The sequence below is a fragment of the Mytilus edulis genome, chromosome 10, assembly GCF_963676685.1.
Source record: "Mytilus edulis chromosome 10, xbMytEdul2.2, whole genome shotgun sequence".
Taxonomy (NCBI): domain Eukaryota; kingdom Metazoa; phylum Mollusca; class Bivalvia; order Mytilida; family Mytilidae; genus Mytilus; species Mytilus edulis.
This window is the reverse complement of record NC_092353.1, coordinates 69,818,396-69,831,752: the sequence shown is the minus strand read 5'-3', so window position 1 is coordinate 69,831,752 and position 13,357 is coordinate 69,818,396. Positions and strand designations below refer to the sequence as shown.

Genomic DNA, 13,357 nt, shown 5'->3' with positions numbered 1-13,357 from the left:
GTCAAATAACCTATGTGAGAGTTACCCTGACAACTGTCACCGATCGATCAGTAAATTAAATTTATGCACGGATCGGATGGATACGTATATAAATATAAAATTCTTATGTAAACCGAACTCCACAGTGTCAAATCGCTGAACGCGGACCTCTACGAAGACACTTAATTTGCACGTTAATTTGTAATAAAATAAGTTGCAATAAAAAAGTGAAAATAGTATAACAGAATAAGATGCTTAGAGCGTTAAAGTGTTTGTGTTGATTAATAGTTTTGTATAAAAGATTGTTAACATCAGAGACATATAATACATAATTATATTATATGACTCTGTTAATATTAACTTCCTCCTACGAAAATCGTAAATCATATTCTGAAATTCGCAATATAATACGACTGATCTTTCCGCAATAGTTTAAACACCTTTTATAGCTATTATTGACCGCCATTGGATTTTTGAACTTTTCATAGTTTCGAATCGGTTGTTTTTTTTAAGAAATTTAAAGAATGTCAAAGAAATAATATTAAAATTTTGTTCACATTGTTTAGAATTTCCAAAATTAATCTTCTTTTTATCAAAAATGATACTATTTTATTTGAAATCAGTTATTTTTACCATCTTGAGACAAGTCTGCTAATTAGAATTGAGATATTTAATGAGAATTAAAATACTTAAACTTTTATTTTTGTGGAATAAGAATGCAGTTATTGATTTATTTGGATACAAATTATTAACCGTCATATGATTTCAGTACTTTATGTTCATCAAGATTGGCTGTTCTTCATAAAATATGCTTACTTTAATGAAAAAGATATTAAATTTTTGTACGCGTTGCCTAAAATGCAAATATTTCTTCATTTTACTGAAAATTATTGACCGCCATTCGATTTTTATAGTTTAGAATAGTTTTTTTTCATGAAATTAAAAGAGTGTCAGAGAAATCATACTTAAATTTTATTCGCACTGTTTAAAATAACCAAAAATAGTCTTCTTTTTATTAAAAATGATGCTATTTTATTTGAAATCAGTTATTTTTACCATCTTGCATTCTTCTAATTAGATTTGAGTAAAATACTTAAACTTTTATTTTTGTGGAATAAGAATGCAGTTATTGATTTATTTTGATACAAATTGCTAACTGTCATATGATTTCAGTACTTTTTGTACATCAGGATTGGCTGTTCTTCATAAAATATGCTTACTTTAAGGAAAAAGATATCAAATTTTTGTACGCGTTGCCTAAAATGCAAATATTTCTTTATTTTACTGAAAATTTTTGACCGCCATTGTATTTTTGTACATTTTATAGTTTAGAATAGCTTTTTTTTCATAAAATTAAAAGAATGTCAGAAAAATCATACTACAATTTTGTTCACATTGTTTAAAATAACCAAAATTACTCTTCCTTTTATCAAAAATGATACTATTGTATTTGAAATCAGTTATTTTTACCATCTTGAGACAAGTCTGCTAATTAGAATTGAGATATAATGAGAATTGAAATACTTAAACTTTTATTTTTGTGGAATAAGAATGCAATTATTGATTTATTTTGATACAAATTACTAACTGTCATATGATTTCAGTACTTTTTGTACATCAAAATTGGCTGTTCTTCATAAAATATGCTTACTTTAAGGAAAAATACATTAAATTTTTGTACGCGTTGCCTAAAATGCAAATACTTCTTCATTTTACTGAAAATTATTGACCACCATTGGATTTTTGTCCTTTTTATAGTTTAGAATAGCTTTTTTTCATAAAATTAAAACAATATCAGAAAAATCATACTAAAATTTTGTTCACATTGTTTAAGATAACCAAAATTATTCTTCTTTTTATCAAAAATGATACTATTTTATTTTAAATCAGTTATTTTTACCATCTTGAGACAAGTCTTCTTATCAGTATTGGGATATGATGAGAATTAAAATACTTAAACTTTATTTTTGTGGAATAAGAATGCAGTTATTGATTTATTACGCTAGACGCGCGTTTCGTCTACAAAAGACTCATCAGTGACGCTCGAATAAAAAAATATTTAAAAGGCCAAATAAAGTACGAAGTTGAACATATTGAAGAGCATCGAGGACCAAATATTCCTAAAAGTAGTGCCAAATACAGCTAAGGTAATATATTCCTGAGGTAGGAAAGCCCTAGAATTTCAAAAATTCAAAGTTTTGATAACTCAAGTCAACACATAAGTTTTAACTACTAGGCTGGCGAAACCCTCGGGGAATTAAAACTCCAGCAGCAGTGACATAGACCCAGTGGTTGTAAATAACTTCATCATAGATACCAGGATTGAAATTTTATATTTACACCAGACGTGCGTTTCGTCTACAAAAGACTCATCAGTGACGCTCACATAAAAATGTTAAAAAGGCCAAATATTTATAAAGTTCGAAGTTGAAGAGCATATAGGACCAAAAAATCCTAAAAGTTTTGCCAAATACAGCTAACTTATAGGTAATCTATTCCTGAGGTAGAAACGCACTAGTATTTCAAAAATTCAAAGTTTTGTTAACAGATAATTTATAATTACGAATATATCAATGATAACTCAAGTCAACACAGAAGTTCTGACTACTGGGCTGGCGATACCCTCGGAAAATTAAAACTCCACCAGAAGTGGCATCGACCCAGTGGTTGTAAATAAACTCACTATAGATGCCAGGATTGCAATTTTATATTGACACCATACGCGCGTTTCGTCTACAAAAAACTCATCAGTGACGCTCACATAAAAAAAATGTTAAAAAGGCCAAATAAAGTACAAAGTTGAAGAGCATTGAGGACCAAAAATTCCTAAAAGTTTTGCCAAATACAGGTAACTAAAGGTAATCTATAATTCCTGAGGTAGAAAAGTCCTAGTATTTCAAAAGTTTTGTTAAGTGTACACTTTAGTGAGTGAATATATTGTTTTTCATGGAATTTGTTTCTGCTATTAAAGTACAATTAAACAGCCTAAATATATCATGTCTAAATTGTTTTCGTTGACATTTTTTTCAATATTTTTGAAATTTAGTTTTTTATGATTAATTTCTCAATTTGTAACTAAATTTTTATAAACAATGCAAATTTGGGTTATTATTTTTTTTACTTGAATTTACCTTGAAGCCGAAACGTTACATGCGTTATGTTCGTTTAAATTGCCAGGTTTTTCTTTGGGTAAAGAAAAATGAAGACTGCCAATCGAGAAAAAAATATGTTTCCTTGATAACAGAAAATCTCGTCAACTTGTACAAGATTCGGAATCTATAACCTGAATAGATTCTTGATATTTTTTGTTGCTATCTCTTTTTTTTACAATTCGGGTTTTGATTAATACGGTAAAATTAATTTGACATACTTTATCATTTAGTATACATCAGAAATCTGTTATAATCATTCATTTCTATGAAACAAATATGGACTAATCATTTTGATTGATCTTTCAGTTTAGAATAAAGAATACTGGTGTAAAGGATGAAAAGGACACATGTAAAAAGGTGTGATATAGTTGCCAATAAGACAATTCTCCACAATACGTGACAATAGATTAACAATAATAGGTCACCGTACTTCCTTCACCATAAGTAAAATCAGTACTGTATAGTCAGCTATCAAAGGACCCAAAATGTCAAATGTTAAACAATCCAAACGAAAAAACTGACACCTTTGTTTACTTACAAATGAATAAACAAAAGACTAGTATGAAGCAATAAACGACAAACACTGAATTACAGGCTATTAACTTCGAATAAGATTATAAAGTATGTGGTGGGGTCAAACTAGTTTGAAGGCGCCAACCCATCCCTAACCTGGAACAGTGGTGCGATAGTACAACATAAAACAAACTAAAAACTAGTTGCAAAGGGCTTAACCCATCAGATGGATACAAAGTAGAATATCATCGAACAAAACACAGAGTGGATGTAAACGGATACATATACATTGCTACAAAAAAAAAAAAAGAAGTACAGATCTGAGAGTACTTGCACTTACTGACAGCTAGTTCAAAGCCAATTAAAACTTGTATAAAAATTATGCATCTAAGACTTAAGTATCAATCAGTACACATCCAACAACCAATGGATTTACTGTAAATACGTCATTAACAGTTACAGAAAATCATGACCTTGCGCAATGCCAATATACAGGCATCGAAAGATTGTAGAGCCATGAATGTGCTTCTGAATATAAAAATGATATTTAATCTGATTTTAATTCACTTATAACAGTATCAAACTAATACCAATGAAAACAGCATTCAAAGATATATTTATAGCGTTAGATTGACACACTTTTACAATGATTTTTTTTAAAGGAATGATAAGTTTATCCGGATCGTGTCTCAATTTCCGAACTCGGTAAACAACATCTCCACAAAAATGAAGATGTGCTATTCCGTTTGAAATAAGTTACATCCATACTTCCAAACTTCCCGTCCTGTCTGTCCTTCTAAATGCATACAACACATTTGCCTTGTTTAATTAAGTTAGCAGATAAATGAGGCTTTCTCGTGCGCATTTGAACTTCTTCAATGTCGAAGGCTTTGTGCATACAAAAGTACTAAGTACAACATCACAAAAAAGGGGGGATATCGAGAGGGTATCTGATCCCTACAACTAAAGGTGACTACGTTACATTCCAACTGAACTTCAACTTTTACCAAGGTAAATCTCGTTTAGTTTAGGAATTTAACTACGTCATCCCGTTTCCGGGACCAGATGAGACTTCAAAGAGCACAAGCTCTGACTATGCGGTATGGGCTTTGTTCATTGTTGAAAGCCGTACGGTGACCTATAGTTGTTAATGTCTGTGTCCTTATGGTATCTTGTGGACAGTTGTCTCATTGGCAATCATACCACATCATCTATTTATGTTTGAATTTTTCATGTATTGTCACAAGAAAAAAAGAGCGAAAAAGCTCTCCCGTTCACTGTTGATCGAACAGTTTTACTAGAAGATTAAAGAACCTAAGTAAGCGCATTCACATACCCCACGTCCCCACATTGTCATTGGAGAAATAAAACAAGTGTAAAAAAAAAGAAATTGTATAAGAAAAAAATTAATCATAATTTCCTGTACATTGAGGCAAATAAGTTCAAAGAGGCGTAACGTCTAAAAAAATTGAATCGTAATTTTCTGTCGATATGCACATCTACATAGTATGTCCTTATTATCTAAAAAGTTTTCATTCAAATCTGTTGTGTGGTTTCAGAGGAGTCACGATGTCAAACTGTTGCAGTAGTACATTAAATCAATTAAGCTTAAAGGGACGTAACTTCTAGAAAAAAAAATTGAATCGTTATTTTCTGTCGATATGCACATCTACATAGTACGTCCTTATTATCTAAAAAGGTTTCATGAAATTCTGTTGTGTTGTTTTGGAGGAGTTTCGATGACAAACTGTTGCAGTAGTACACTGAAGAAAATAAGTTCAAAGGGGCGTAACTACTAGAAAAAAAATCGTAATTTCCAGTCGATATGCACAACTACATAGTATGTCCTTATTATCTAAAAAGGTTTCATGAAATTCTCTGCATGGTCTCTGAGGAGTTGCTATGACAAGAATCAGGACTGACGGACTGGCGGACTGACGGACGGGACAAAAATATTAAACCCTCGACAACTTTGTTGCATGGGGTATAATAATCTAGATCAAGTATTTTCGTATCCCAGGCATAGATTACTTTAGCCGTATTTGGTACAACTTTTTTGAATTTTATGTCCTCAATGCTCGTCAAATTTGTTCTTGTTTCGCTGAAAACGATTTTGATCTTAGCGTCACGGATGTGCCTTGTGTAGACAATACATGCGTCTGCTGTATTAAATTATAAGCCTTTGATAACTATACGTCGTTTTTAAGCATTACACGCGAATATTTATCATGTTTATGGATATCCGCGTGCATTTTTATGCAATAATCGGACTGCAGCAACATTGACACCTTTATCACAATTGTACTTTAGAAGTGAAATTTTGATTGACTGCTGTTGAATATATATTTGGAATGCGGTGTTTTGAGCACGTGAATATCCTTGAAGAAGTGATATATTTTGTTGTTTTTCCATTTCGTAAAATCATCATTTATTAAGTGTAATGAGAAAATAAAAAGAGATTGAAAGTCATAACATTGAATAATAGTTATCAAAGGTACCAGAATTATAAGTTAGTACGCCCGACGCGCGTTTCGTCTACATAAGACTCATCAGTGACGCCATATCAAAATATTTATAAAGCCAAACAAGTACAAAGTTGAAGAGCATTGAGGATCCAAAATTCCAAAAAGTTGTGCCAAATAAGGCTAAGGTAATCTATGCCTGGGATAAGAAAATCCTTAGTTTTTCGAAAAATTTAAAGTTTTGTAAACAGGAAATTTATAAAAAATGACCACATTATTGATAGTCATGTCAACACCGAAGTTGAATAAGGATAACAATGACAAAATATATTAACAATTTGTAAAGCAGTCGAATAATTCTTGTAAAAAACTACTTTGAACATCCCGACAGAATCACGTTAATAAAACAAAACAGATATACAACAAACAATGGTTCGAGAAAGACAGTTATATCTTAATGCATTTATTTAAGACGGAAAACGCAAATTTTAATAATCGCACCTGCTCTATCAAAAAAAAAAGTTTTTTTTTACAGTGTAGGATACCACTTAAGGGACACATTATGGAAAAGTCTATAGGCTGTCACTCAAAATATTGTTATGTAACCAATATAATACAGTTTGATAGCTTTATATTTAAGCATACTAATATTTCATCTTGTAAAACTGGGCCATATCACTACTTTACCAATCAAAAATTAATCCAAACTATTTATCCATGTAATTTCACCCCAAACTTAATATTTTATGCATAACATATAAAGATATAAATTTGAAAGGTGTAAGAAAAAGATGTGCAAGTTATAAATTATCTGCACTATTTACTGTATTTGTACACAACAAACTTGAAAAGACGATAACTGTGTCCCGGGACCTAATATTTTCTTTTAAGATATATTAGGAATCTATTTCGGCCATTCATTTGTATAAAACAAAGATGGAATAATTATTTCAATCTATCTTTAGCTTTAGAATGGGGAATACCAATTTAACAATGTTTAAAGGATGAAGAGGTCAAATGTGAACTAAGGATCCTGAAAAAAGAGATGCAGCATGGATGCTCATAGACACACTCATTTTTTTCTTAATTCAAACTAATTTCAAAGTCTTAACAAATTCATCCTAAACCAATCCGACAAAATATCTACAGGATAAGGGCTCACAGTACTTCTGTCTTCTGTTTTTGTTGACAGTTTAATAAAAAAAAAAGGTACTAAAAGCATTCAGTATCATGTATGAAAACGTGCACAACTCTTTTGTATGTCACTCTGACTCTACACAAATTTGACTGCATATCTTAAAGAAAAATAATCAAATGAAGACGTGGTCTGATTGCAGATGACATATTTTCTAGTTGCTATTTAAAATCAGGGAGTGTAAAAAGATTATAGGTTGCCGTAAGTAATGCAATTCGCAAAAAGTTTTGCATGTATTTAAATCGTGCAGTAATAAAAAGCTTTGACATGACAACATTCTTAAGTTATTTACATGATGGCTGTCCACATGTAACGGTAGCTAATGCATTGTAACGTGTATATATGTGAATATAATCGTATAAGTATAACTGATGTATGATATATGTCTACCTATAGATCATAGAATAAAAGAAAATGGCAAAACAAACTGCCCGAAAAATATATCCACATATTAATTGTTAAACATTTCAATTACGCCAGTAAATTTCTTTTTCAAGAACAAGAGTTAAGCATGAGAAATCAGTTAAGCTGCTAGGTAAGGAAGCATCATCTTCAAAAATTAACGTCTGTTTTGTTTTTAAGTTGTAACTCACTACTGTATTTGATATACGTCGATCCATCCCCCCAATGAAGTAATAGATATTGCCACTCTTAAGAAATCCCTCTGGCGGAAACTTAGTGAAACACTGATCTACGAACTGTATCTTCTCTTCATTGCGAGAAACACTTCCAACTCTTTTGAAATACGGTATAATTGAAAAACTCTTTAAATTTTTATTAAGAATGCAAATGTTATCGTCACAACCAAACACCTTTGATTCTGTTAACTGAATTCCGAGGTCATTATGTTTAAATATATAGCAGGTCTTGAGGTAGGTATCATAGCATTGCACACATGTGTCGGTATCATACTCGCCTACGGTCACTCCACCAAAGATGTAAATCTTCTCATCAGCTACCACAACTTGCCCATCCACTATAGGATGTAAAAGTTTACCATATCTAGTCCAATTGCCTCCGCTAGTATCACCATCTGAGCTTTCAGTATCATCATTGTCGTCAATAGTAGATTCGTTTTCACTTCCGGTGGTGGACGTATCGTCATTTCTGTTCAATTTTTCATCAAAATGATCGGATGTTTTGTAGTTTTCAAACATCGATTTTTCCGGATCTTGTCCGGTGTATTGATTTGTCATGTTAAAAGCATCAATTGTTTTGAAACTTTTTCGCGCCAGAAAGTCTGCTGAAGGCGAATAATCGTAAGCCATTCCGCCAAATACATATACACAATTCTTTATAACTATCATACTGTGCCCTGCTCTGTCATGATTTAAATGTGGTAATTTTATCCATTTATCATGTTTTCCATCATATCTGTAGAAACAATCATTTTCATATCCTCCTGCGTATAGAATATTTGATAAACAATAACTACAAGATGCTGGTCCGTGATTTTCAGTCTGCACTTCTTCTGGGAGATCTGATAACAGCTTCCATTTCTTTATGCTTGACCAATAGCTCCACATTGCTCTAGAACGCTCGTTACTATCGTCTTCTCCTCCTGCAAGTACAATTAATACATGTTCTTGTCTTGCCCTCAGTCTGTAAGTTGTGCGTTTACTTTGGCCGACTAACAACGACTGTCTGTCATATTTTTCATGAAAGCATTTAGCTTCTTTCAAGAATTCATCAAGCTTAGAGTCCTTTGAGTATGGGAACTCTGTTTTGAATTTCGTGAGATTTTGCTCCGACGCTAATGGCAATCGGACGTATTCAAATATTGATACCAAATGTCGCTTCCTTTCGACAATATCATGTTTAATCCATCGGTCTACAGCATCGCATACTATATTTTCATCAGGAACATTAAGGTTTTCCTCTTGAAGCAGTGCAACAATTTGATTACAGGAAATTTCTACAAAACCATTTGTTGAATACAACAATTTGAAATTCTTTGCAACCAATTTTTTACAGGAACCTCTCAAATCTTTGTATGATACATTTTCTTCTGACAAACGCCAGTATTTGAAAATATTATTGCCGTTGAGTTTGTGCTTTATTTGCTTTAAACACACGGTCTTTATACATTCTATTTGAAGATAATCGGCAGTCAGTAGCATCTCATCTGCAAATTCTGAATCAAAGTCTTCTCCCACATACATAAATTGTATAATTTTTCTCATTATATCTGGTTCAATGTTTGGTAAACGTACAGTTGCATTTTGATCACTTTCTACCATTCCAGAAGTAAACATCGACTTAAAAAAAGGTAGAAAAAGCTGCAAGAATTATTTTGTGACAATTAAAAGTTTTTTCCTGAACGTTTATAACAACATCAGTCAATGTGTTGTCTATCAAGAATGCTTTTAAGCCAGATGCTAAAACCTTGGTATGAATTTGTATGATGTCTTGGGCGTAAGAATGGACTGGTATATCTGTATCGCTGTCATCGAAGTCATCGAGTTCAGACGATGAAATATTTCTGGTACGGCGAAAATTCCATTTCTGTGGTACACGAAGTGATTCGTTCTCATCCTCAGAAGGGTTAAACTGTAGTGGCTGTCCATCTGATTCCATTTGACGTAAGATGAGCTTTAATCGGCAGTTCTTCGCCGTTTCAGAATCTAATCCATTGTGGGTAATATATTCAAAAGCGTACACCAAAACTTTGTGATTGGTTAAAAACGTTCTAAACAATTGAAATTCAATCAATAACGTAACATTATCTTCAATTTGGTGTACGAACCATAGTCCTCTAGTTTCTGAAAAGACGAATTAAGTGATTTATCTATTGTATTAGCTGAACGATGAAGTAAGGCGATTCTGAGGATACTGTGTTGAACAAATTCGCAGTTAGTGATATATCAGAGGAATACTGTATATGTTTCCAGTCAGGCTGTGTCTCATAGCCACTGTACGTATTCCGTTCACAGTCTCTACTTCAGTAATTGCTTCAAAGTGAGCATAAATAAGATAAAGGTGATCTTCTCTTGACTAAATCATGTTACAAGAAAAAAAATATTACTAATTTTTTGCTCTTAACAATGAGATATTCAATTTTAAAATGTCAACTAAGTAGAATATTTCTCAATGAAACTGGTTTTATTTGGCGCTGCACATTCAAAAAGTTCAATCAACAATGTTTCGGATGGTATAAACGGCCAAGCAACCAATTTTCGGATACTGACACAAACAATAAGATATTGTTCACTGTGAATCTAGAAATTATTGCGTGCATTTATTATTGCGATTTTTAGTGTAAAATGCGATTTTAGTTTTTGCAATATTCAAATAAAACCGGTTTGGTTCATATAAAAATTTAATTTCAAAATGCAAGTTTTAATTAATGTGATAATAATCCAGTCACATGTTATAAACATCGCAATTATTTCCGAATTTGTCAGTAATTGAAATAAGTTATTAAATCATTGTTGATAAGTGTTTTAGAATTAGTTTATGTACTTTCCTTGTGTTATTCTCTGATTTCTGTCCGTGATATACTTATTCGTTCGGGAACATTATCTATGGCAGTGTTTAATCGTCGTTTTATATGGTATAAATTGTTATTGCATTACATTTTATTCCAATTTTACCGACCTATATATATGCCTCAATTTCTGCGATTAGCTCCTTGAAAGTCAGCATGTATACTGTAAATATAAATACGGGATATTAATAGGCATATGTTACAAAAAACTGTCATCAAAAATTTAAGATTGATGATAAATAACAGAAAAGGTCTATGAAAGGCTCATATAGAATGTATAGTTTTTCTATAAAGCAGAAAGTATTGAAAACACATTCTGAATGCATTTGGCAACAAATTGCTTATTACTGATTTTTATATATAATATACTGTACTCCTAAAAATGCCAATCTTCTGTCTGTATGTTCCACTTGTGATTGCTTAATTCTGTTTGATAAAGGGTATTATTATTCGCTAACAAAATAGGGCCTTTCAGATGTCTTCGAACGTCTGTTAAATCATGAAAATATCAACAAAAAAATCAAAGCGGGAACCCCCATTTTTATTTAGGTAAAATTATAAAATTGAGAATGGAAATGCGGAATGTTTCCGAGAGACAACAACCCGGCCATAGAACAGACAACAGCAGAAGGTCACCAATATGTATTCCTTAGGAATCCGAACCTGGTGATCCTTTTAAAGACTACATAAATGCGCTGTACATATACCCTTTGCCAAATATAAATAATAGTACGCCTTCTTCATAGTTTCAGATGTGCTACTCAATGAGGAGTTATATCCCTTCTTTTAATCCTACGATTTTTTTTTAATAAGATTCATGTTTATTATAATTTGATTAGGTGGATGGCATTTAAGAAAGACGATAAATGTAAACATATGGTAAAAAATATGATCAACTATTATCCCTTTAAGATTGAATTAAATACCAATATAAATACACTGTAAATCAAATATTCTGATATCAGTGTCTAGAATAAATACCTTTTCAACAGCATGAACAGGTTCCACCATTGTTTTAAATCAGTTTGTATTCATTTGATAAAACTATAACACAACGTGTACACATCATGTACACATTATGTACATATCACAAATCGTAATATCTATTAATAGATGCGATAAAGTTAAAGGTAGAAAAATGACTACTGTGTTCCTATTCCTGTTTATGTTAAACATGTTTATTCCGATGAATATTGTAAATACAGCATATTGAGTATCAGGTTTCGAAAACAAATTAAATTTGACTTTTGAATATGTTAGGAATATGTGATTAAGAAAGACGAGCTCTGCTATGCTGGACAATTTCTTGAGTGCTGTTCTTTTTTTACTATATTTAACTAGGTGTTTATACCAATTTTACAAGAGATGTTCTTTTTCATATGCAGAATTTGTCTTCTTAAATTCATTAACTTAGAATTCAACGACTGCGGTCAAGATTACTACATATACAAATACTCTGTAAAACACATATATTTTGATATCCGCGTCTAAAATACTTACCTAACAACATATACAAAATACTAGTTTTCATATGACATTAAGACGTTTCATTTATAAAAGCGCAAGGTGTCAAACACATCGTTTTACATTGAAATCGCTGGATGCTACCTTAAAATTATTGCACTATCAGGTTTTTTCCTTTTATTGTTTATCAATAAATGTAAAACATGAACGCAGCATTGTGAGCAGTATGACATATACATGATATAGTGGTCGTTTTGTCAGACACTAATCCTTTCTAATAAAATGTCATGTTAGCAATCATTTTTGATAAGGTATTTTTTTCTTTAAACAAAAGGGTTAATAGGACTATTTTTATTTACCTACTATATACACAAAGTATCCATGTTCGATAGTTCTGTTAAGGTTGCTAATACAAGGCCATGCAATAATAACTTTTCAATTTAAGGTCAAGATGATTTTGTTGTGTTTTTGAGATGAGAATTGAATAAAAAAAAAAGAATGATGCCATTGTTTAGTGAGAGTAGCTTTTGATTCAAAACGATTTTTTATTATATTCCTTTTTCATTGGATATTTACATCCTGACATTGAACAAATAATTAACCGTCATATGTGTCATTCTTTTTTTTTAATTTTTTCGTGTTTTATATCGCTGTTTTTTATTTCTTTAAAACTTGGTGATTCCTGATATTAATATATAATATTTTTTATTTGTTTTTACTTATTAAGTATGATCTTTTAAAGTTTTCAATTATTTTGCTGGAAACATATATATATATATATATATATATATGGGACAACCAGTATCAAATTGAGATAACGTTATGTATACACCTGGAAAAGGTATTACAACACTTCCATTGAAAACATGTAAAATTACATGATTGTAGAATGTGTATAATTTGGGTTTTACCGAATACTTTTAATCCGTTTCAGTTTTTAAAATTAATTCCTGCAATTAACTTACTATTCGTCCAATATTAATGCTACATGGATAGGAAATGACAGCTGCAAAGAAATAGTTATTCGCGCTTTTTGCCAAATAATGTAAATTTTGCAGAACTCATTTTTTCAAAAAAAAATAGTTCTGAAATATATACTGATTTT

The 13,357-nt window shown here is 31.3% G+C and overlaps 1 pseudogene; it reads right to left on the bottom strand.

The window, feature by feature from the left end:
- Window positions 1-7,631: 7,631 nt before the first annotated feature.
- LOC139491775 (kelch-like protein 28) lies at window positions 7,632-10,012 on the bottom strand (annotated as a pseudogene).
- Between the last annotated feature and the right edge of the window lie 3,345 nt (window positions 10,013-13,357).